The following is a 27,249-nucleotide window of genomic DNA, read 5'->3' as shown; positions in this document are numbered from 1 at the left end:
TGTTGTTTCCTAGTGGATATTCCTTTCTTGGAAAATAAGACATCAAAAGCAACAGGGCACAAAGATTTGGGACAAACACTTTGCAGGTAGGTTATTAGGATAATAGTGAAGAGTCACTGCCACTAATACCACCTAATTCTCGGAAACCACATATTGCTTGCTGGTTAAGAGCATGCGTTTTTAGGACAGCATATATGGTAGATGTTGTGATGCATTACCCAGACTCTCCCTAGTAGAACAAACTGTCCATTTCCTGGGGCATTATTGGCAGAGAGTCCTTAGCTTTTAGCCCCTTTTGGGATTGCCTCAGCTGAAGAGGGCTACCTCTCCAGAAGTCTCATCCTTTCCCAGGGCCCAGTGCATCGAATGACTGGTTAACATGGGAGTCTAAAGGCTTAGTTTTGTTGCTCTAGCTCTGGACAGCTTCATCTTCAGTAGTCTACAGAGAGTTAGCTGAGGCTTCTCTTGTGCCTGTATTGCACCTCAGCTTCTGTCTCTGTTCAATCCTGCTTTCTTCCATGTCTCCCACAGGCACTGATTCCAAGACTTCCTAAGGGCTGATCAGATTGTCTGAGTCACCTTAAGTCCTTAGGCTGAGGAACCCAACCTGCAGGAGACTGTAGCCCACAAGACAACCCAGTTAACCATGTAACGGAGTCTTCAATGGGCCAGTCCATTGTTCCATCAGGCCACCTGTTTGGACGTTCAGGGTAAGACGAACGAATCCTGCAGATGTGAGTTTATTTCCTTTCTCCTTTTGCTGAGGAATGTGTTCCCTTGTCAGAAGGTATAGCGTGTGGAGTAAAGTGAGGGTAATGAAATATTCCCTTAGTTTATATTTATTGTTGCTGGCAAAGCATTATAGGCAAGGAAGGTACAGCCATATACTGAATAGGCAAGCACACATTCCACTAAGGGTAAATCAGTGCCTCTTCCATAATGGAAGTGATCCAGTGTAAAGCAACCTGTTACCAAGGGACTGGCTGGTTTCCCTAGGGAATAGTGCCCATTGAAGGCTGAGCATCTCATGGGAAAGATACACAGTGTATTCCAATTAAACTCGTGTTGTTCAAAATATGTTCAGAATGTTTATTTGGAATTATCAGAGCTCTTAGGGGAATATATATAAGTGTATGTGTGTATATGTATGTATATGTATGTGTGGGTGTGTGTATATATATTCGCCCCCATCATGTTACCTATTATGGGTATATATAGAAACTACATATATAGATATTATATATAGTACCTTCTGTACCTTTGATATAAATATTCTTCTTGGTTTTAGATTATTTTGTCACTTAGCTACAATAATCTTCAGCAATTTCCATCCACTTTTGGACATTCCTTAATTTTGATTGATGTCCATACGATCAGACAGATCTAAAAAAAAAGCCAAAATTATGCACTGCCAAAATAAGGTAATATATAAAAATTGTGTTTGAATAGTAGGTCTATGAGATTTCCCCCTTCTTTTTTACTTTCCTGAATTTTTGAATTCCTCTTATTAGCAATTACCTCCTTTATAGTGGGAAACAGAAGATTGATTCCCTCCCCCAAACAAGAGAAAACTGTTCTTCCCTTCCCTCCCATATAGGGGTATATTATATTCTAAAACATTTAAATGATACCTTAAGAAGATGGTTTTCCTTTTTCTTCTTTTTTTCAACCCATGCTCCTGGTAGCAATTTACCATCTGTGTGTGCAGGTGTGTTGAGAATAGCACAGGAACAACACTTCTTTCTACATTCTGTTGTGGTGACATTTGAATTTTTTTGCAAGTTTTTATTATGTTGCTGGCTATTCCTGTCTGTTGCTAGAAAGTGAAATGCTTTCATTTTATTATTAATTACTTAGGCAGTGATATAAGAATATATATTTATAGCTTTTTCATTCTTTCATGAAATTTTATATAAATTTTATCTTGCTGTAGCACAAAGAATTACCTTGTTACTTTGTTACCACAATGACTGAAATTAATATTCATTTCCTTTATAATTTAATAGATAAAAAGGACCGTGTACAGTATCCTACTATACATACCGTGAAAGGGTATGTAATTTCAACATGACATCTCTTCTTTTTCTCCTAATGGTTTTATGTCAATCAGTCATTAATGAATGTTCATCAGGAAGCATTCCTAGGGAAGTGGCAGGTTGAACTTTTCATAAATTCCAGTTTTATGTGACTACAGCACGAGTTAAATGAATCTACTGCAGTCTGAAGCTTGGAGCATGGGCAAAGTATCTGTTGCTCGTGGCTTAAAGCTGAATAGGCAAGGAGCTCTCTACAAAATATCACTGAATATCATTCTGAATAGTTTCACCACTTAATGAAGGCAGAAGATTTCTTTGCTTGATCTTTTAGAGTGGTTTAAATAACATAAATTGTTCATTAAGAGCATCCTATTTTTTTTTCTTTATACTCTTAGTTTTATGTTTACGGACCTCAAATAATCGAGGAAATATTATGGAGATTTCTTCCATTTGCCAAAAGTCGTAAGTTAGGAACTTTTGATTGTCTTGCTATGAAATCAAAGATTACCTATGGTTACAAAAGATAAGATCTTTTTGATCTATTCACCACAGGGTACTTGATCGCCTTAAATGTTTGGTGTGGAATTTAGCTGCCACATTATTTGTTTAAAAGACACAGTTGGCTAAATCCTTGTAGCAATTGTATTTTCCATTTTACATACTGAATCTTCTGGAACTTGATGTGCTTCTGTAACTAAAAATTAAATGACTCCCCAGCCTGAGATTCCCTTTATAAAAAGTGGAAGTTCATGAATTCCCCCTTTTCTGTTGAGGTCTGCTTGGCACAAAGACACCTGAATCCCATTATCCTGCTGAAATAGGCATTTTTGTCCTTGCCTAGGATAATGGGGTTGATGAACTGATTTGTTTCCAGAAAGCAGGAGAACTCCTTTGGTGAGCTGGTGGATAGGAACGTATAGTGCTCTGCAACATTTCTGTAGGTGGGAAGGATTATGCCCAGTTCTAAAAGAGACTCCTATCTGTTATTAACCTACATTCTTCATGAGGCCTTTAATCAAACTATACCAGGTCTGAAGCAGGAATTTTAAGCACTTTGCTTTTGAATGGTTGTAAAGGCTTTTAAATGCTGGATCAAGTAAGAATTAGACTCAAAATAGGCTGTTCCAGATTTTTACCCAAATAGAACTCTTGGCATCAGCTTCACTGGCTTAAACTGCTTCTGTTGGAAATGAAAAGCAAATCAGAAGACATCAAGTGGGAGTCCCATTTTTGGATATACCAACTCCCTGTTGCTCTGCTGTAGCGACCTGAGAGTCTGAAGAAAGTGTAAGTTAAAGGAGAGAAAATGTAATTATGTCTCTGTGGGCTTGTGAGCCTGTTAGTGAAATTTTGCTTTTCTAAAGTAAGCCTTCCTATGAGGCAGCTTTTAGAAATCCTCACTCCAGAATATTGCCAGCACAGTGCTGTTCTATGAAAAATTATATCACTGCATTCTTCTCTCCTTCTTTAAAGGAGAGATTTTTCTTCAACTGGGTAAGTAGACACAGGAATTTCAGTTAGCATCTGACATCATGGCTTTAAAATATTGAACAGTATCTCTTATCACAAGGTTATGAATGGTGAGAAAGCATTTAAATTAAGTAATTCACTGACAATGTGCTAATAAATGTTGGTATTCAAAAATGTTAAATAATGAGTAGGCTTATTTTAGGAGATACGCTTTTGAGAAGGTAGTGTGCTGCATAGTATGTGCTAATTACAGTGGTCAGACCAACTAGACAACCACTGAGTTGCAAACATTGTTTCTTTGTAGGAAAGCACAGGATTTGACTCTGGCTGTTGCTCCCAAACATGAACCACCACAATGATGTGCGGGGAGGGACACTGGGAGGTTTCTCTGATGAGTGTGCGAAGTCATAAAGAAACCCAGCAAGAGCTTTCAACCTTCAGAATGGCTTTAAACATGCTATATAACTCAGTCTTGCTTTATACTGTTAGACATCACACAAAGAATACCTTAAAAACAATTTGCATGGGTAAACAACAACAACAACAAAAAAAGAGCAAAGCTACAAAGAAACAAAATAGAAGTAGTATGAAAGTGTCCAAATGAGATTAAAAAAAAAAAATGAGGAAGCTGGCAGGAGGAGTCTGTTCACAACAAAGCTTTGAGCTCACTTTTCATAGAAAATATTTTGGGTCTTGCACTGAAGAGGTTAATAAGGAGAAGCCACCCAGAGAAACATGATGGCACTATTGGCCACATCATCCTGACTGATTCACATTTGCGGAAATCTTAGCAGGTTTCATAAAGGCAGCCCCAAATCAATCTGAATATTATGTGAGGATTTCAAAAGGCTGTCCTGAGGAAATGAAAATAGTTGAATAGATGGAATTGAAGATTATTTCCAAAGTCATTTACAATGTCATATATGCAAACACAGGAAAGATATAAGAAAAGAAATATTGCCAAGCAAATCAGATAACACACATACACATACATATTTATTTATTTATTTTTTTACACATACATATTTTTAAACTCACATTCTTTTTAATAATTTCACTATGGTTCTGGTTCTGGTGATCACTATATTAATTTAAATTTTGGAGTAGAATTAGGCAAGACTGGCCCTGGGTAAGAATGAACCTTAATGAAGATTTTTGCTCTCTAGCTTCCTTTTCTGGTCATTTATCTTTAATTTTGATTCTTGGTTTAAGCACCAGTATCCTCATGGTGTGTAGGTCAGGTCTACTTCTCACTTGTGGGGCTTATGTGTCTTCCTACCCAACTTCTATTCAAGTCTGTCTTTCTCATTCATTCATTCATTCATTCAGTTCTTTCATACATAAAGTGACTGCATATCTCTCTATACCCTTACTTTTATTTTCCTCATGTTCAAATGTGCCAGTCCCCCCTCCCCTTTTTTCTTTTGCTTCATGGCACTTAGATGGTCTACTTCACCAAAAGGCATTATTGCATGTTGATGGATTAATGTTTTCTACCTTCCAGGGAACTCTTGAAGAGATGACCTTATTCTCTAATGCCAAAATGTTAATCCTTCACTTTAATAAAGGAGCAGGGAGACACCTAATAATCACTTCAGATCACCTGTGTGATAGCCAATCCTACCTAAATGTGAAATAGTCTTAAGGTTAACCTAGAGAAGATTCTTATGGGAATCTGGATCTTGGAACTTTCTCACTGATTATTATTGTTATTATTTTTTTGTTGGATGTAGCTGAGGTGGTCCCGAAGGTTCTGTTATGGTAGTAGGATATGCCTTGGTCCTCTTCATGGAAGTTATGTGGGTACAGTTTGAACCATGCTTTTTATTTTTAATTTTAATTTATTTATTTGTTTATTTTAGAGAGAGAGAGGGAGTGTGAACAGAGGGGGAGGGGCAGAGGGAGGGAAGAGAATCTTAAGCATGGTCCACACCCAGCACAGAGCACAAAACGTGGTTCCATCTCAGATCCTGAGATCTTGACCCGAGCCAAATATCAAGAGTTGGACACTTAACTGACTGAGCCACCCAGACACACCTAAACCGTGCTTTTAAGCCTGAGAATTTCAGAAATCTGAATAAAGAGCTCTGAGAAACATTACATGAAAAAAACAATCTTATAGGACTTGATAAGTAGAATGGCATGGTGGATTTCGGAATGTCAGACGTCAGGTCACCTAAGTTGTGGCTCTGGCTCACGTATGGAAAATCTAGTTTATTCCTTAATCTCTCTGAGTGAGATCCTTCAATTGTAAAATGAGGTCATTGATGCTTCTCTGTTGGTTACCTGAAGTTCCATCAAATAATTTAAATCCACTGGATTAGATGATCTCCTAGACTTTTTCCAGCTGTTCTAAACCTCTTAAGTTTTATTATACTTTCCTATTAGAAATTAAAACTGAGGTTCAATGGGGCAATTTTGCCTTATCAGTAAGAGATATTTGTGGACAGGAGTCCTTGTTTTCTCTGACACATCCTTTACTGACAATCCTATTATTGAGCTCCTGCCAGGATTTCTGGAATTTAAAATCCTTCAAGCTATTAATAAATATTTAGCATTTTGTCTCTTCAGGGCACAAACTTCTTTCTCCCTCAGTGGACAAAAATAAGAGAAACTAACATTCCTATCTGAGAGAGGCATGAGACAAGACTTTCAGCTGAGAAAGGCCTTAACTCCCGAAAGCCCCAATCTCATGGTCCTGGCTGTGCCAAGTGGGCATTTCTTAACTGTTAACAAGAGACAAAGAAGGACACTATATCTTTGTAGTTTGTCTTTATTTGGGCACAGCTTCTGATATTTTGGGTTTGTCATTTATTCAAACTGCCCTACTCTTTCAGGTCCTTCCTTTGTTTCCTGTGAGTCTCCCAGCTCTTGAAACCCTCTCTTATCCCTTGTGAGTTTTCCAGAGGTCAGTTTGTAGCAGGGCCACATCCTCTAAGGAAATCTGTTTTGTTTGTTTGTTTTTTAGTTTGTTTGTTTTTCCATAGCTCTTTCAGGCTATGGTTCTTCTAAGTAACAGCTCTTTTAAGGACACTGTTCGGTTCTCTAGATTAGCCTTGGGGAAGCAAATCTGTATAAATACTTGCTGCCATAATCTTAACTGCCCCCTCAGCAACTTCCTATTTTTCTGTGAGGTGGAGAAATGGTCTGTTGATTTCTCCTTTGGCTCAGAGTATATTCTCAGATACCCAAAGGATTCTAGAATGCTACGATTCTCTCTTTGTGGTGGATAATTCAGGGACCTAGGGAGCCTGGCATAACTCTGCAATTTATATTTACTTCCTTGGGCAAAGCAACACATATCGAATCAAGACTCAGAAACAGCTCTGGGCTTATCATAGTTCCCTTAGGTAATTATGCAAAGTAAGCTCTAATAAAGATCATGGGTTATACACATAAGAGCAGCTTAAATCCATGCTTCATTTAAGCTCATTGTGATGAGTGGATATTGGTTGTTTGTCGCCTTTTCCCTGCGGACTAAAAGATTAGCGTTCATAATTTGTTCTTCAAGGGAAGACATTTAAATGATGAAGAAAATCACATCCTGAGGGATGACAGGTGACTTGGACCTTGGACTTTTTGAGTGCCTGTGTTTATAGTTTTTGTTGTCTAATCATTCGAAGCTGAGAGGTGGGAGGGATTCTAATTAGGGGCGTCTCTTTGGATACGTACCATGGGTCATAGGGATAAATGTCTCCTCCATCTCTGGTGCATGGCTAGGACGTTTTTGAGGCCATTAGACCACTATCTAATTTTCCTTGAGGAAAATAAAAAAAAAAGAACAATTCAGTCATAGCCCTGATGAAAAGATTAGGAAATTATCTTAGTCAATTTGGACTGCTACAGCAAAGTACCATGGACTGGGTGGCTTATAACAACAGAAATTTATTCCTCACAGTTCTGGGGGCTGGAAGTCTAAGGTCAAAACATGAGCAGATCTGGTGTCTCATGAGAACCCACTTCCTGGTTGATAGATGGAGGTTTTTTTTTACTGCAGTCACAAATGGTGAAAAGGCAAAGGAGCTCTGTGGGATACCTTTTATAGGAGCACCTATCCCGTTTATGATGGCTTTACCCTCATGACTGAATCACCTCCCAGAAGCCCTCCTTCCTACACTATTACTTTGCAGCTTAGGATTTCCACATAAATTTTGGGAGACACACACATTTGTTTAGTCCATTGCAGAAATACACTTTGATGTAGTTTTGCTGATTTTGTGGGCAGATTAACTACATTACTTAAAGGACTTCAAATTCTTGTCTTTGAAGACCCTTTAATGTCAGGCATTGTCTTCCTAATTGTATTCGTTTCCAGGCCTTCATGTCTGTGTGGTTCAGGTCAGTTCTATCCAGAGTTCTATCCAGGCTCTGTGTTAATCCTCAGTAAGACAGGAATTGAGTATTAGACACTTATGCATGGGCAGGTGGAGTCTGCCATATACACGTGGCAGTGTGGAAGAGACTTAGCTTCTGACAGCTGCAAAACAGCTCTGAGCTGTGACATCTGATTGACACCCACCTCCTGATCTTTCCCAGGATGTCAGGCAGTATCAGTTTAAGATGTGGGTTCCTTTATTTTAATACTTCAGAGATTTGACACTCATTATCGTTTCTGATAGCCAGCCTTATGTAAGAAAAAAACAGTGATATTGATGATGGCTTCGTTTTATTTAGCACATTCACTTAGCACTGTGTGGAATGGACTTTTTCAAACATTTTGTGTGGATTATCTCATTGCATTCTCACAATAATACAATGAAATATTTTACTTTTACTTTATAGTTCAGAAAAAGTAAGCTTTGAAAGTTTACTTAACTTGCCTGATTCTACATAGCCAGCAAGTTGCAGAGCCAGTATTTGAAAACAGATCTCCTGACTCTCGAGCTTAATTAAATTAATTAATTATTAAGCTTACTTACTTAATTAATTATACAAAACATCTTTTAACAAGTGTTCTTAACCTTTTATTTTTTCCCTTTTTTTATTATTGAAGTATCATTGACATACACTTCTGTTAGTTTCAGGTGTATAGCATATTGATTTGGCAATTCTGTACATTACTCGGTGCTCACTATGCTAAGTGTCACCAGCATCTATCACCATAAAAGCTATTACAATATTATTGACTATATTCCCTGTGCTATACTTCTAATCTCCATGACTTATTTTACATTTAGAAGTTTGTACCTCTTATCCCCTTTAGCTCTTTCACCCATCCTCCTGCCTGCTTCCTTTACAGCAACAACCAATTTATATTTGAGAGTCTGGTTGGTTGGTTGGTTTGTTCATTTGTTTTGTTGTTTAGATTCCACATATAAATGAAGTGATATGGTATTGGTCTTTCTCTGTCTGACTTATTTCACTTAGCCTTACACTTTCTAGGTCCATCCATAATGTTGCAAATGGCAAGATTTTATTCATTTTTATAACTAAGTAGTTTCCCATATCTATCTATCTATCTGTCTGTCTGTCTGTCTTACATATTATTTATCCATTTATCTACCGATGGACACTTAAGATTGTTTCCATATCTTGACTATTATAAATAATGCCACAGTAAGCATAGGGGTCATATATCTTTTCAAATTAGTGTTTTTGTTGTCTTTGGGTAAATACCCATTAGTGGGAATAGTGGATCAAATAGTATTTCTATTTTTAATTTTTTGGGGGAACCTCCATACTGTTGTCCACAGCGGCTGAACCAATTTATATTCCTTCTGACAGCGCACGAGGATTCCCTTTTTTCCACGTCCTCAACATCATTTGTTATTTCTTGTGTTTTCAATAGTAGCCATTCTGACAGGTGGGAGATGATATCTCATTGTGATTTTGATTTGCATTTCCCTGATGATGATTATGTTGAGCATTTTTTCATGCTTGTTGGACATTTGTATTTCTTCTTTGAAAACATTTTTATTCAGGTCTTCTGCCCATTTTAAATCAGATTACCTGGTGATTCTTTCTGGTTTTGGATTGTGTAAGCTTTTTATGTGTTTTGGATATTAACCTCTTACTGTTTCTATCATTTGCAAATATCTTCTCCCATTCAGTACGTTGCCTTTTTGTTTTTTGATGGTTTCCTTTGCTGTGCAAAATCTCTTTGTTTTGGTATAGTCCTAACTGTTTATTATTTTTTTTATTTTTTAAAGATTTTATTTATTTATCTGTCAGAGAGAGTGAGCACAGGCAGAGGCAGAGGGAGAAGCAGGCTCCCTGCTGAGCAAGGAGCCCGATGTGGGACTCGATCTCCGGACGCTGGGATCATGACCCGAGCCAAAGGCAGCCGCCCAACCAACTGAGCCTCCCAGGTGTCCCCTAACAGTTTATTTTTGCTTTTAATTTTCTTGCTTGAAGAGATGTTTCTATAAATACAGTGTTAAGGTGATGTCCAAGAGATTAGTGCTTAGTTTTCTTTTAGGAGTTTTATGTTTCAGGTCTCATATTTAGTTAGGTCTTTAATCCATTTTGAGTTTATTTTTGGGTTTGGTTTAAAAGAATGGTCCGGTTTCATTCTTTTGCATGTGGCTGTCCATTTTACTGAGCACCATATATTGAATAGACTGTCTTTCCCCCATCGCCTCCTTTGTTGTAGATTAATTGACCATATAGGTGTGGGTTTACTTCTGGGCTCTCTATCCTGTTCCTTGGATCTATGTATCCATTTTTGTGTCAGTACCATTCTATTTTGTGTCCTGTAGCTTTATAGCACATTTTGGAATCTGGAATTGTAATACCTCCAGCTTTACAGTGCATGCATTTTAACCAGTCCTCCAATTGTCCATTATATCATAGGCTTCCCTTTATAAGGACCCAGGTGAGAAACTCTTAAAATCAGATAAATCTCATTCTTGCATCTGGTTTGTTTCTATCTGATGAAAACACTACCAACCTTAGGTGCATATTTTTGTGTGCTAACATTAAATTTTGGCTTTATACATCTTCCCTTTGCCCCATTTTTTTCATTTACTAATATTCATTGTATGTTATGTATTTCAGTATATTGATTAGAGTAGTGCTTGCAGCTGCTAAAACTTTCACTGGTTTTTCACAGTGAAGTTCATATTTGCACATATACACAGAAGTTCATATTTTGTTACCATAGTTGCCCAGTGATGATGTCACTGACTGATGGCCTTCCTTCCTCATGGTGATTTAGGGACCTATGCTTCCTTGATCATGTGACTCAGCTTTCACTTAGGTCCACATAGTTCTGTGTCAAATGGAGAATGGACAATGGAGCTGGCATATTTGCTTCCTAAGCCACACGGTTGGAAGTGACATATATCAGTGTGCTTGGCAGGAACCATTCACATGACACCATTTGAGGCAAGAGGACTAAGGAATGTGATCCTTGGATGGCATCTCCTTCTTGGCAATAGCTGCATGCTGTGAATGGGTGATAACATGCAGATGTCTATAAAATGGTTGAGTATAAGTAAATGGTAAAGTTTTTGGAAATAGTTTAGCAGCTGCAAACCAGGAACCAGTATGATCGCATGAATCCTAGAAAGCTTTGGGCTTATTAGGCCAAATTCTGGCTGCATTTGTATAGTTTATGTAACTTGGCTTTTGTTTTGATATGTGATTAAGTTCAACCTTTGAGGTCCTTACAAGACAATCCAGCTGTCACTTGATGACTCATATCTGAGGTAACAGACCACCATCTCTGTCCTTCTATCTGCTGGCGAGGCTCCTCCTCTAAAGCTGATAGAGCACCCAGAACCATAAAGTTGACACTTACCTGACTTTGAGCATAGCCAGTACTTAGAGACTTGATGCCAGGAATGTCTGCTATTGATTCCTGGGATGAGGTTTCTTTTGGTAGTTCTTAGTTTCCACTGAGTTCTTACGAGTTGGTTTTCTAGGGCCCTGGCTCCAACTCACAACAGAGAGATGACCTTCCTCATATCTCAAACTGCTTAGGAGGTTGCTGTGTGCATTTGGTTTAACAATTTTATTTTCTTTACTCTTCTTCCTCTCCTCTGACTGTTTTGATCTAGACCAACCTCATTGAGTTTTTGATCCCAAACAGAGAATTTATATAAGCCTGAATCAGTCATTGCCATTTCTTGTGCTCTTCCCCCCATTGTTAATGTCTTTCCCCCCTGTACCCCCAGCTGATCATAAACTTAAACTTGTCACTTTAATAACTCCAGGGCTATTCCATTCGTTATGAGTGTTCATATTTACCCGCCTTTTGTTCCCATTTTACTCAAATCCCAGAGTATACTGATAGATCCCAAAATACACTGATAGGTAGGGACACACACATCTTAAGTGAGATCACCTAGTACAGGGTGGTGGTGCAGGTCCATTTGAGGAATGTGCCTTAAATTTCTATTTTCAATTACAACTCAGTATTCCCAGCACAATAGTCACAGGTAGTAGATGAATCAAGTTCACTTAACCTTTTCACATATATGAACTCCCCAGTTAGGTGGCATTAACAGACATGTATGGCTGGGCATATGATTTATATTTCTTTCAAAAGCAAGGAGACAAAAATGAATGGAAGTACCTAAACCATCTCATACAAAATTCTTTTAGACAGAATGTTTGAATCAACAAACAAAATTTTCATGCTATAATTAAAGAGCGTAAAGGAAATATTCACTAAAGAGGACTTCGCCTTTGGATTCTCATCCTGCAGTGCAGGGCACAGCTTGGGAGATATTCTTGCCTCTGGGTAGGGGACAAGTTGGTACAGGCTTATCCTTTGTACTGATTGTGCTTCATTTTTTACTATTTTGTCCTTTTTATATGCAGTGCCGTGTCCCAAAAGGGAATGGTTGTTACTCAAAGAAGTCGGACTTTGTTTTAAGGTTCAGTGTATTATACATTTGTGTGGATCCTGAATACCTTTCTTTACCATTTGTGCTTGAGTTTGACAATTAAAAATAATGGTACCAATGATAACACCAATAGACCAGCACTGGGTTATGCCACCTATTTAGGAACCTTTAGGAGTTGTCCATACCAAAGAAGAGCCCCCTGGAGAAGAAGTTTATTTTCTGTAAACACTTCATCAATTGTAGCTAGATTGCCAAGCAGACTGAATGTTGCATTTACAGTGATTTATTTGACCCATGTGGTAGTCTTTAATGTTTGGAATTTGTATGGTGTTAGTCAGGGTTCTGTTTTCTGGTTTATCATAGTGCTCACCATTTCATAGAGCCATTCCAAATTTTCCAGGACTTGGAGACATTTTATTTTGTAATCTTTCATATAAAAGGTGTGTGAGTAGAATTTCCTTGAACACTATGCTTTATAATAACTTGGAGTATCATTTAAAGAGGGGGGGGAAATAATAGAACTAACATTTATTAGGCAACTATTTTCTGCCAGGCACTTTATTTGTATATTATTTTAATTAATACAGAAACTTTTTGAGGAAGGCAGCACCTTCCATTTTACAAATGAATAGGCTAATAATGTATATATAACCCCTGTACACTTAGTAGACAGTATATGGAGGACAGGCTCTGAACTCCATTTCTAGAACTTTCTTCCCTTCATTCTTAGGCTCTCAAAGATTATCAAGACTACAGGCAGTAACATGCCTTTGCTTGTTAAGCAAAATCCAATGATAAATATTAGTAATATGAGGAAGAAAAATTCATTTTCAAACTAGGGCACACTATTTTTTATACCTTTTATTTTTTCCTTGAACAAAACACCCACTGATTTCAAGGGCACTTTTATGTCAGTAAAAAATCTTGAAGTAATCTACTAGTCTTTGATTACTAGTTAGGTATATATGAAATCATATTTTCTATTTTTCATATGCCCACGTGTAGTAGGGATAGGTGGTAATTTGACTGTTTTAATATGATCATGTTTATGCAATACATAGGAATGCATGCTGAGTTTTGCAGTTGAAAACAAGTAAGGCTGACATAAACACTAGAAATATGGACCTTTACCTGTTATTACACTACCCACACTGCCATTTCCATCTTGCACAAAAAAAGATATGTATATATGTATACTTTTATACCTGATATATATTCCATCCATCACTTCTACTTTTAAGAATCTGGAGAAGTAGTAATACCACACAATAGAACCACTGTCACTGTAAGATATAAAAAAGCGGCAGGAGATAAATGGCCTTATTATTGACTGAAGTAAGTTAGATTGACCCTATGATTCAAATCTGATTGACTTAATGACTTCATTGTATATGGGCAGTGTCAGAAGGCCGTCATGAAACAATCGTTTGCCTTAAGAATGTTGCTGCTTTTTGAAAACATGACTTCAACCTTATCAGAATGTCAGAGGAGCAGTCCTGGCAACTGCATTTGTTGACTGGCAGGAAACCCATCTGTAAGCCAGTGATATGAGGATCTGGCATCTGTGGAATGTGATTTTATTTTCCTGAGAATAAAGAAACTATATCCTTGGAAATGATGAGTGCTGAATTTGTCTGTTGGAGGATTGTGACTCTTGTGCCTTTTCTCTTAATCAGTTTCTACCAGAACTAAGAAAGAACCTAACTTGTTCCCTATAATTCAGATGAAGAGAGTTGGGAGCGAGGATCTGACAAAAGCATTCAAAACAGGATTCTCAACCTTTTTGACACCATAGACCTCTTTGTAGGCGGTTGAAACTTGTGGATCTTCTCAGTATGTCTTAAAGGCATAACATAAAACATTTAAGTTTATAAGGGAAATCAATTACATTGAAATACACTTGTGAAACTATATAAAAAATAAATTTGTCCTGAACAAATATACATGCTCTTTGATTAGTGAAGTGGTGATGAGTATAAATACTGTTAAATCTATAAGAACAGTATTATGGACATTCAAGTGGTTTCTGTTAGTGACAAACTTAAAAGTAATGCTAATACTGTAGTGATTTTTACCTAAGTTCATAATTGAAAAAATTCTAAATTTCAGTTAAACGTTTTGAAAAATCTGATTTTTTTCTTACACATTCACAAACTCCTGATTTCTATTTTTTCTTTTAAAGATTTTATTTATTTATTTATTTATTATAGAGAGAGCACAAGGAGCAGGCAGAGGGAGAAACAGGCTCCCTGCTGAGCAAGGAGCTGGATGCCAGACTCAGTCCTAGGACCCTGAGATCATGATCTGAGCCAAAGGCAGATGCCTAACCAACTGAGCCAGCCAGGCATCCCTCCTGATTTCTAGTCTTCTGAGGGAGTCTCTGGACATTAGCTTAAGGAAATCTGCTTTAGAATGGTTAGGGAGTGAGTGAAGGGATGAGGCTGTCATAACTAAATTTTTGAGTTTAATTTTTGAAGATAAATTTGTAGTTGGCAGCATTTATAAAATAAGCACAGAGGCTTCACTGTATTTCATGATCTTTAGAGGCACCTTTTAGGGTCTAATACTGATTGTTATAGATAAAAATTATTTAACTTAAGTTGAGCAATTCTTGTCTCACTTCAGTTTCTTAAGAAGACTGAAATCAAGAAAAAGTAATTTTTATCATTTTGTTAAATACCATATCTGACACTACGCTAACTAAAAGTGCTCTTGCTATTTATAGACCTATTTATATATCCACTTATCTGTATACATATATAGAGAAATATCTGGAATAATGTTCACCAGTAGCCAGTCATCATATTTCTGAGTATAGATTGGGACTTTTAGTTAGTTTTCTAAAGCAAGTGAAATCAGTTCATTATTTAAACAGTTTCTCTCAGTGGGCAACTTACTATATAGTAAGTATAGAAAATCTAAACATAGGTAAATCTGACTCAGTAAATAATCACTCTGTATAAAGATTACATTCCACTAGCAGGTTCACAAATGACTAAATGCTGCTTAGCAGTACAGAAATACAGTGACTATTTATTGTCTTATTTTAAAACAGAATTTTACCCAAACCATCTTTCAGCATCTCGCTTTATACAATTTTTCTCTCTTCTCTTTCTGGATTGGCAGGGAAGCAAGTTAAAGAAAATCCTCCTACACATTTTCCACTACTAGTTTAGTGAGTAATACACATCTCAAAATCTGGCTGTCTGTCTAAGTGCTTAGGTATAGTGCATTACTTGTTCTCTTGTAAAGAGACAAGCTTATAACTGGCCTGTTTCCCTTTGACGTTAATTACTCACATTCCAAACACAAGTGTGAGAGAAGCCAGAGGCCACAAAATTTGCTTGTGGAATTCCTGCTGTCATCTGACTGGATGGCTTGTCTTCACTTGTTTTGTCATGGTATCATGATGATGATGTTAAATTAATGTAATTCCCTGATTGCTTAGGTGAGTGTGTTATCAGGTACGATTAAGCTGAAGAGTGACATGAAAGACTTCTTTAACTTTATTTAAAAATTTAAAGTGTTCTAGAAAGACACCGGGCTTTGATGCATATGTGGTCTCAGTGTCTTAATGTCCTTATTTGTAAAATAGGAAAATATCTATGCCATAGTTTTTTTTTTCTTCCTTATTTAAATTCCAGTGTTGTTAGCGTACAGTGTTACATTAAGGAGTATAATACAGTGATTAAGCAATTCTATACATTATTCAGTGCTCATCATGATAAGTATACCTTAACCCCTCACCTATTTTTCCCATCCCTTTTTCTCCATAACCATCAGTTTGTTCTCTATAGTTAAGATTCTGTTTCTTAGTTTGTCTTTCTCTTTCTCACTTTTTTTGCCCTTTGCTTGCTTGTTTTTTTCTTAAATTCCACATATGAGTGAAATCATCTGTTATTTATCTTCTTCTGACTTACTTCACTTAGCATTACACTCTCTAGATCCATCCATGTTGTTGCAGATACAGAAAAAAGATTTCATCCTTTTTTATGACTGAATAATACTCCATCATTTTTATATGTGTGTATTTGTACCACATCATCTTTGTCCATTCATCTATTGATGGACACTTGGGCTGCTTCCATAATTTGGTTATCTTAAATAGTGCTTCTATAAACATAGGGGTGCATGTATGCCTTTGAATTAGTGTTTTTATATTATTTTTTGGGTAAATACCAAGGAGTGTGGTTGCTGGATCACAGGGTAGGGTAGTTCTATTTTTTAACTTTTTGAAGGACCTTCCTACTGTTTTCCACAGAGGCTGCACAAGTTTGCAGTCCCACCAACAGTGCATGAAGGTTCTTTTTCCTCCACATCCTTGTCAATACTTCTTGTTCCTTGTGTTTTTTATTTTAGCCATTCTGACAGGTGTGAGGTGGTATTTCATTGTAGTTTTGGATTTGTGTTTCCCTGATGATGACTGATATCAAACATCTTTGCATGTGTTTGTTCCCTATCTGCATGTATTCTTTGGAGAAAATGTCTGGTCATGTTTTCTGCCCATTTTTAAATTGGATTATTTATTTTTTGGGTGTTCAGTTGTATAGTTCTTTACTAACTATTTATTGGATATGCCATTTGTAAATATCTTCTTCCACTTCATACATTGTCTTTTGATTTTTTTGATTGTTTCCTTCGCTGTGCAGAAACTTTTTATTTTGATGTAGTTCCCCAAAGTTTGCTTTTGCTTTTATTTCCCTTCCCCGAGGAGATACACCTAGAAAAATGTTGCTATTGCCAGTGTCAGAGAAAATACTGCCTGTGCTGTCCTCAAAGATTTTTATGGTTTCAGGTCTCACATTTAGGTCTTTAATCCAATTTGTGTCTATTTTTGTTTATGGCATAAGAAAGTGGTCCAGTTTCATTCTTTTGCATGTAGCTGTCCTGTAATCCCAATACCATGTGTTGAAGAGACTTTTTCCAATTGCATATTCTTTCCTCTGTTGTCAAAGATTAATTGACTATATAATTATGGGTTTATTTCTGGGTTTTCTTTTCTGTTCCATTGATAATGTGTCTGTTTTGTTGCCATATCATACTGTTTTGCTTACTGCAGCTTTGTAATATAATTTGAAATCTGGAATTGTGATACATCCAGTTTTTTCTTTTTAAAGATTGCTTTGGCTATTTCATACAAACTTTAAGATTGTTCTAGTTCTGTGGAAAATTCTGTTGGTATTTTGATAGGTATTTCATTAAATATGTAGATTGATTTGGGTAGTATGGACATTTTTAACAATATTTATTGTTCAAATACTCAAGCATGGAATATCTTTCCATTTCTTTGTGTCTTCTTCCATTTCTTTCACCAGTGCTTTATAGTTTTCAGAGTATAGGTCTTTGACCTCCTTGGTTAAGTTTATTCCTATGAATTTTATTATTTTTAATGCAATAGTAAATGGGATTATTCTCTTAATTTCTCTTTCTGTTGCTTCATAATTAGTGTATAGAAATGCAACAGATTTCTGCACACTGATTTTGTATCCTTCGACTTTACTGAATTCATTTGTCTAGTTCTAGTTGTATTTTGGTGGAGTTTTTATAGGTTTTTTTCTATCTAATATCTGTCTTCTGTAAATAGTGAAAGTTCTACTACTTTCTTACCAATTTGAATACCTTTTGTTTCTTTTTGTTTGATTGCTGTGGCTAGGATTTCAAGTTGAATAAAAGTTGAATAAAAGTACAAGTTGAATAAAAGTAGTGAGAGTGGATGTGCTTGTCTTTTTCCTGACTTTAGAAGAAAAGCTCTCAGTTTTTTACCATTGAATATGATGTTTGCTATGGATTTTTCATATAAGGCCTTTATTATGTTGAGGTGAGGAACATACCTCTAAATGTACTTTGTTGAAGCATAGAGTTTTTTTTTTTTTTAAAGAGTAAAATAATTGTTGTATTTAAAGCACCCAGTTTGTTGCTTCACTGATATTGCTTGATAAATTATATATGTTACAATTAACAAACTATTACTGAGGCAACAGATTTAATTTAATTTAATTTAATTTGAGAGAGAGAGAGAGAAAGAGAGTGCATGCAAGAATGAATGGGGGGTGGGCAGAGGGAGAGAATCTTCAAGAAGACTCTGCATTGAGTGCAGAGTGCAAGGGGGGGGGGCTTGATCCCACGACCGATGTGATCATGACTGGATCCCAAACCAGGAGTCAGCCACTTACTCTACTGAGCCACCTACACACCCTGAGCCAACAGACTTTATTGAGCATTTACTATGTGATAGGTACTGTGGCATATCTGACAACATAACAGAGGATAAACTCATCTCATTGAGCTTAAGTGTAACAATTATATAAACAATTATAGTGTTACTATTTTCAGCAGTACAGTGCTGTTATGATATTTGCCATTGTTCTTATTTTTTCATTCTTTGCCCCGTGTAAACATTAAAAGATATTATCAGAGTGTTTCCCATGTATTAGATCTATAATAAACGTTTATCGAGTGAATGAATAATTATTGCAGCCATGGTATAAATTTGAAAAAAGCCAGGAAGTTTAATAGCTACCTATATTAGAAATTAGGTTTCAGTGGACGCTTTGATGGCAGTTATTCTGTTATAAAAGGCTATAGTAGGAAATACAGGGTGAGATCATGATGGTTGGTAGAAAAGAAGGCAGATCTCCTATAGTTTTAGTTATTTTGAGCTAACTAAACTAATACTCTCTGTCACAAGTAGACAGAGAGGCTGGCAGCGGGGGAGGAAGAGAAGCAGGCCCCCTGCTGAGTGAAGAGCCCAATGTGGGGCTCGATCCCAGGACTCTGAGATCATGACCTGAGTTGAAGGCAGAGGCTTAACCCACTGAGCCACGCAGGTGCCCCCTTCTGGGCCATTTTTTGAAAAAAAAATTATTTATATATTTTACCAGTTTTATTGAGGCATAATTGACATTAAGATTGTAAGTTTAAGGTGTACAACTTACTGATTTGATACACTTATATATTACAAAATGATTACCACCATAGCATTAGCTAACTTATCTACCACCTCACATAATTATCATTTCATTTCTTCTTTGTGGTGGGAACATTTAAGATTTACTTTCTTAACAACTTTAAAGTGTATACTACATTATTGTTATTTTGGTAATAACAATATTAAAAATAAAACAAGATTGTTTTAGCCTCTGTCTAACTAAATGAATCTTTATTTTGCCTTTATTTTGAACATATTATTTTGTTAAATATAGAATTCTAGGTTCATAGTTGATTTTTTTTTCCCCAGAGATTTGAGAATATTGCTCCATTGTGTTCTTGCTTGCATTGTTCCCACAGTTAATTGTTATCCTTATTTATTTGTTCTTAGGTATGTAACATTTTTCCCTCCCTCAGAACTCTTTTATTAACACTCTAATCCTGATTTTTGACAACTTGATTATGCAGATATCTAGAGTCCACTCCACGAAAGGCTCCCTTATCCACTACTTTGTGCCATATACTCATGCCACCTTGCTGAAGCCATAGCTCTGTTTCTTCACCTGAAGGAACCTCTTTGTGATGTGACCTGGTAACTCTCTCAAGGCTGTAGCTCGGGTAGTCATAGCACTCACTGAATTTAAATTTTATCTTTCTGAGAACATTCATTGTCTTTCATTTCCTTATGTCCAGTGTCTTCAAAATGGTTGTGTGTATTTTGCTTGATTTTTTCTTAGGTGGTAGGATAAATCTAGTTACTGATACACTGTCTTTGCCAGAAATGGAAGTATCCATATATGACATTTTGTGATCTGGTGGCAGATTTGAAAAGCTGCATTTTTTCAGGAATATTGTCTTTTGGATAGACTTTATTGAAGAGGAAAATTTCTTTTTTTCTTTCTTTCTTTTTTTAAAAATTTATTTATTTTACAGAGAGCGAGAGATCACAAGTAGGCAGAGAGAGAAGGGGAAGCAGGCTCCCTGCTGAGCAGAGAGTCCGATGCAGGGCTCGATCCCAGGACCCTGAGATCGTGACCTGAGCCGAAGGCAGTGGCTTAACCCACTGAGCCACCCAGGCACCCCTGAAGAGGAAAATTTCTAAAGTTCAGACTTCTGTGATATACTAAGGCCCACTGAGGGCTGGCAGATATGGGAAATACAGCAAATATTGGGACAAAGATGGGTATATTTTAAACAACAACAACAAAAAGAATTCTTAAGGGTAAAAAGTAAGTGGAGGTCCTGATTTGCATTTTATTTTATAACAGGCATAGCATAAATTATTCTGAAACACACTTCCTAGAATTGTACATCTGTATTTCATTTTTTAATTCAAAATCATCCTTGATAACTTACTTGAACAGTGCTTATAAATCATGGTTTTGTAACCCTATTTAACCGTATTTAGTTTTTCATAATTCCTTATGTTATATCTCATATTTAGCTATTCCATTTTAATTACCTAATATTTACAGAATATGCTATTATTACAGGATCTAAGGATTTTATGTCTTCATAATGACATCACAACCTCCCATTTATTTTTGATTTTGAAAGTTAATTTACAGTATCTATGCTAATATAAACATCTGATTTTTCTAGTATTATATGAGTTTTGCATCTATATATATGTAGAAGATTAAAAATGCTTGCTTTCTTATTTGCTTATTAAATTTTTAAAAATTATAGTAGACACATGATACTAAATTAGTTTCAGGTGTACAACATTGTGATTTGACATTTATGTATGTTAAGAAATGATCACCATAAGTCTAGTTACCATCTGTCACCATAACAAGTTATTATAATATTGTTGAGTATATTCCCTATATACTTTTCATCTCACCACCTTACTTATTTTATAACTAGAAGTTTGTACCTCTTAATTCTTTTCACCTATTTTGCCTATCACCTCACTCCTACTCCCACGCTCCTCTGGCAACCATGTTTGCTCTGTTTATGAATGTTTTTGTTTTTTGAATCCACATATAAATGAAACCTTGTGGCATTTGTCTTTCTCTGTCTGACTTGTTTAACTTAATACCCTCTAGGTTCAACCATTTGTCACCAATGACAAGATTTCATTCTTTTTTGTGGCTAAGTAATATTCCATTTAATATACTTGTTACAGCTTCTTTATCCACTCATCTGTCAATAGACACATAGGTTGAGAAGCTTGATATTTTAAACGTGTAAAGTTATTTTTACAAAATTTGGGGTGGCATAAATCTAACATATAGTTCCTTTCCTTCATTAACAGACCTGTACTGAATCCAAAAAATGAGAACATTGACTAACGTTAGTTATCATAACCAGTAACAATTTTATAAATTTATAATACAATGATGTTCTCAGGAGCTATTGGCATATGTAACATCATTTATTTATTTATTTTAATTAAAAAAGATTTTCATTTATTTACTTGAGGGAGAGAGAACATGAGCAGAGAGAGGAGCAGAGGGAGAAGCAGGCACCCCACTGAGTAGGGAGCCCAATGAGGGGTTTGATCCCAAGACCCTAGGATCATGACCTGAGCTGAAAGCTAGATGCTTAACTGACAGAGCGACCCAGGTACCCCTGTAACATCATTTATCCCAACATTACGTTGACCAAAATTTCTATCTTTTTGTAGTTTTCTGCTTTGAAAAGTTTAGTTTCCTCTCTTCTACTTTATGGGTATCACTATCAATTTTTTACAAACATATCACAGGATTATGGTATAAGTGTCTTTGGAAATACTTTAAGAAACACTCTTCTACATTGCTCAGTATGTTAGAAGTTTTACTTATATAATTATGATTTTATTTTCTGATTTTAATGTCTGTATATTAATAAAGGTATTTATTCACATTTATTTGTTTAATTTTCTCAGAACCATTCATTCATTCATGTGACTGATATAAGTACCGTTTTTAGGGGAAATAATCTTTTTCAATTTTATGCATGAGAAACCTTTGGGTTGTAGATCTGCCATGTAAGCTTCATCTCTTCCTACATTTCTAGAATTGCCAATGGAGGCAATTCCAGTAATTTCCTATAATGCAGTTCAATTACATTGTTGTTTCGGTGTGACTTTGTGTATTAGAGCACTTAAAGAAATTCAGCTATTTCTGTTTCTTAGGCACTTTCTGTTTTGGTTAAAATGGATTTAAAGGGACACCTTATAGCCTCTGCCTTCAGCTCAGGTCATGATCCCAGGGTCCTGGGATCAAGCCCCACATCGAGCTCTCTGCTCAGTGGGGAGCCTGCTTCCCCCACTCTCTCTGCCTGACTCTCTGCCTTCTTGTGATCTCTGTCTGCAAATAAATAAAATCTTTTAAAAAAATGGATTTAAAGACTGACTATAGATAATTTTAAAGAATGACCAGAAAAGTTAGCTAAGCTACTTGGCATTAATAAAGGATACTTAGATAAATTTAAAAAACAAACAAACAATCATTTGATGTTATATATCATTTTCAAGAAATGAGATTAAAGTTTTTCTTAGAAAATTTAATTGTGAACATCCTAGCAATAAATAATAATAGCTTATTTAGAAAAAAAAATACTACCATTCTATTTAAAAGGAAAAGGAATCCTCTCATTTCAGAACATATTATGGGAAATCAGTGTTCCTAGAGTTATCCTTGCAGAAGTTGTTGCTTTAAAAAACACCAACTTCAGGGGTGCCTAGGTGCCTCAGTCAGTTAAGGGTCTGCCTTGGGCTCAGGTCATGATCCCAGCGTCATGGGATTGAGCCCCACATCAGGCTCCCTGCTCACTGGGGAGTCTGCTTCTACCTCTACCTCTCCTCCTCCCCTCTGCTCCTGTTCTCTCTCTCTCAAATAAATAAATAAAATTTTACCCCCCCCACCCAAAACCTACTTCAGAGATGTGTTGATATTAGGGATGCTGATTGCCAGTAAAGACAGTTTGTTATACAAAGATGCTGTGTGTTGTTAAGATGTTAAACAGAAATAAATTTGTTGATTTTGACCCTATTGAAACAGGGAAGAAATTACACAGTATTTCTGGAGAAAAGTAGATTTCTGATTTTTTTTTCTTTTTTTTAGATTTCCTATCTTTAACATAAGACTGGGTTTAGCCAAGTTAATGTGCTTTGCAAATTGGCTGATGATGATAAGGGCCTTAGTTTTGAGCTCCCTTATATATCTGATAATTTGTTTAATGGAGGTCTCAGGGTTAAATGTTTCAACCTGGTAACCTTTATAATAAGAATTCAATTTAATTAGACATGCTGTATCATTTGGGTTTAAACTGCTTTTTTAAATATTATGGCTGTTTGAACATATCATATTACAAATTTTAAAATCTCAACTGTCCTTCCTTCATTCAAGAAGACCCCACTGAGGGGCGTCTGAGTGGCTCAGTGGGTTAAAGCCTGTGCCTTCAGCTCAGGTCATGATCCCAGGGTCCTGGGATCGAGCCCCACATTGGGCTCTCTGCTCAGCGGGAGAGAACTTCTATAGAGAACTTAGTAAATGTCGAATACTGGGCTAGGAACTTCTCAAAGTGATTAAAGAAGTATAAGCCTTTGAAGATTTTGCTATCTAATAATGGGTGGGGGTAGGAGGAGAGGCACAGAGAACAACACAAGACAAATAATGATTAAGTGTCTAAATACCTCCTGTAGAAGACACATGATGTGGGAGGTCAGAAAGAAGGCAATGGTGTATCCATTACAGAATACTTTATGAGAAGATTACAAATCTTTATGAGAAAAATTTGTGAGTTGACAGAGTCCTTGAAGGCTGAATAAAAATTGGATATACATATAATCTCACCTTGTAAAAAATACATACTTTTGCTACTTTGAAGTCATTTGAAATTATTATAGTAATGTAGTAGAGAACACATTGAATTAGGAGCTATGAGGCTATGTATTTATCAAGATTCTGCAATAAGCTAGCTATGGGACTAAATCAGCTTCTTTAGCCTCTGTAAAAATCTAGTACATTCAACCAGTAGCATTATATTATCTTCATACTGACAATCAGACTCTCAGGGTACTATTGGCTTTAGCCACCACCACATTTTCTTAGCTTTAGGAAAGGAGACAGAATAGGCAATAATGCAACATGTGTAGCAGCAACATAGTAGAGGCCTTTCATTTTCAAAATACAGCTTACAAATGTCCTAGGCACTTCTCACTTGGAAAGCATGTGGTTATGAGACGAGAGTGGGTTAGGGCAGGCCATCTCAGATGAGGGAAGTCCCATTTTTGGAGGTCTTTTCAACAAGGAATATTCAATCAAGGATCAAGTCCTTAGGTGTTCTTGAGGCAAGAGCAAATTAAGAAAGATTTACTCTCTTAACAATTTAAAGTATACACCACATTATTGTTCTTTTGGTAAAAAATTGTTTTAGCGTCTGTGTACCTAAATGAACTATTGACTTTTTCCTTCCAGTTTCATCTTCTTTACATATAAAATGAGAGACTCATTTGTATAGGACTTTATAAAAAAACATTTGCTTGAAATTCTAACATCATCATTTACTGGTTGTGTGAATTTGGACAAGTTATTTAGCCTCTTTGAATCTCCATTTCTTTGATGGCAAAATAAGTATGAAAATACCTATGATTTAAATTTGTCATATAGTTTAAATGGCCTAAAATATCTTTGACAGAATATGGAGAGTCAAGACTATTTTGTTTTGTTTTATTTTTTAAAAAATATTTATTTATTAGTAAGTGCTTTACAAATATTGTCATTTATTTTATCTACTTTTAAATTTAAGTTTGAGGTAGTTATCATACAGTGCAATATATTGGTTTCTGGAGTAGAATTCAGTGACTCATTACTTACATACAACACCCAGTGCTCATCATCACAAATGCTCTCCTTAATTACCCATCACCAATGTAGTCCGTTCCCCATTTTCCTCCCTCCATCAATTGTAAGTTTGTTCTCTCTGGTTAGGAGTATCTTATGGCTTGTTTCCCTCTCTCCTTTTTTGTTTTTTCTTTTCTCCTTCACATATGGTCATCCATTTTCTCTCTTAAATTCCACGTATGAGTCCATCATAGGGTATTTGTCTCTTACTGACTTATTTCACTTTCAATAACACACTCTAGCTCTATCCATTTTGTTTCAAAAGGCAAGATTTCATTCTTTTTGATGGTTGACTAAATCGTCCATTGGGTATATATACCACATCTCTTTTAGCCATTCATCAGTTGATGGACATTTGGGTTCACTACATAATTTAGCTATTGTTGATAATGCTACTATAACTATCAGGGTGCATGTATCACTTCATATCTGTATTTTTTATCCTTTGGGTAAATACCTAGCAGTACAGTTGCTGGATCATAGGGTAGTTCTATTTTTAACATTTTGAGGAACCTCCATACTATTCTCTAGAGTGGCTGTTCCAGTTTGCATTCCCACCAACAGTGCAAGAGGGTTCCCCTTTCTCCACATCCTTGCCAACGCCTGCCATTTCATTAATTTTAGCCATCCTGACAATTGTGAGATGGTATCTCATCAAATGAATTGTATTTTCCTGATGATGAGTATCTTTTCATGTGTCATCTGGATGTCTTTGTTGGAAATGTATCTGTTCTTGTCTTCTGCCCCTTTCTTAATTGGGTTATTTTTTGGATGTTGAGTTTAATAAGTTCTTTGTAGATTTTGAATACTAACCCTTTATCAGATATGTTGTTTGCAAATATCTTCTCCCATTCTATAGGCTGTCCTTTAGTTTTTTAATTTTATTTTATTTTTTTTTTAGATTTTATTTATTTGACAGAGAGAAATCACAAGTAGGCAGAGAGGCAGGCGAGAGAGAGGAGGAAGCAGGCTCCCTGCGGAGAGCAGAGAGCCGGATGTGGGGCTCGATCCCAGGACCCTGGGATCATGACCTGAGCCGAAGGCAGCGGCTTTAACCCACTGAGCCACCCAGGCGCCCTTGTCCTTTAGTTTTGTTGATTATTTCTGTTGCTGTGCAGAAGCTTTTTATCTTGATTAAGTCCCAATAGTTCATTTTTGCTTTTGTTTCCCTTGCCTCTGGTCATGTGTCTAGTAAACAGTTGCTATGGCTGGGGTGAAAGAAGTTTCTGCCTGTGTTCTCCTCTAGGATTTTGGTGGATTCCTGTCTCACATTAGGGTCTTTCATCTATTTTGAATTTATTCTTGTATATGGTGTAAGAAAGTGGTCCAGTTTCATTCTTTTACATGTTGCTGTCCAGTTTTTCCAACACTGTTTGTTGAAGAGAGTGTCTTTTTTCCTTGAATATTCTTTCCTGCTTTGTCAAAGACTAGTTGACTTTATAGTTGAGGGTCTATTTCTGGGCTCTCTATTCTATTTCATTGATCTATGTGTCTGTTTTTGTGCCAGTACCATACCGTCTTGATGACTCAGTTTTGTAATATAGGTTGAAATCCAGAATCGTGACGCCTCCCATTTTGTTTTTCTTTTTCAGAATTGCTTTGTGTATTCAGGGTATTTTATAGTTCCATACAAATTTTAGGATGGTTTGTTCTAGCTTCATGAAAAACAACGGTAGTATTTTGATAGGGATTACTTTAAATATGTAGGTTGCTTTGGATAGTATAGACATTTAAACAATGTTTCTTCTTCCAATCCATGAACATAGAATGCTTTTTCATTTCTTTGTGTCCTCTTCAATCTTTTCTTCATAAGTTTTCTATAGTTTTTAGAGTATAGATCTTTTACTTCTTTAGTTAGATTTATTCCTAGGTATCTTATTGTTTTTGGTATAATTGCAAGTGGGATTGATTCCTTGATTTCTTTTTCTGCTACTTTGTTATTGGTTTGCAGGAATGCAGCAGATTTCTGCACTTTGCTTTTATATACTCTGAGTTTGTTGAATTATTGTATGAGTTCTATAAATTTTTTGTGGAGTCTTTGGCTTTTTTACATGAGTCAGACTATTTTAATATAATCCTTAAGCTTTGTATTTTTCCTCTGTTTGTGGTACTGAAAGGATTATCCTTGGCTTCAATTCCTACACTGGATCTAATCGACTGTTAAGAGTCTACTGTAAAAAAAAGAAAAAA

General features: G+C 36.2%; 1 long non-coding RNA gene across 1 annotated transcript; it reads right to left on the bottom strand.

Annotated features, from left to right (window-relative positions):
* Positions 1–10,826: 10,826 nt before the first annotated feature.
* LOC116573906 lies at positions 10,827–17,133 on the bottom strand. Its single transcript, XR_004279060.1, has 3 exons — positions 17,019–17,133; positions 14,979–14,983; positions 10,827–10,841 (listed from the first exon to the last, which is right to left on the bottom strand). It is a non-coding gene; the product is annotated as an uncharacterized LOC116573906 (long non-coding RNA).
* Between the last annotated feature and the right edge of the window lie 10,116 nt (positions 17,134–27,249).

This window comes from Mustela erminea, chromosome 15 (genome assembly GCF_009829155.1).
Source record: "Mustela erminea isolate mMusErm1 chromosome 15, mMusErm1.Pri, whole genome shotgun sequence".
NCBI lineage: Eukaryota > Metazoa > Chordata > Mammalia > Carnivora > Mustelidae > Mustela > Mustela erminea.
Note: the sequence above shows the minus strand (reverse complement) of the source record. Positions and strands in the feature narration are given on the sequence as shown.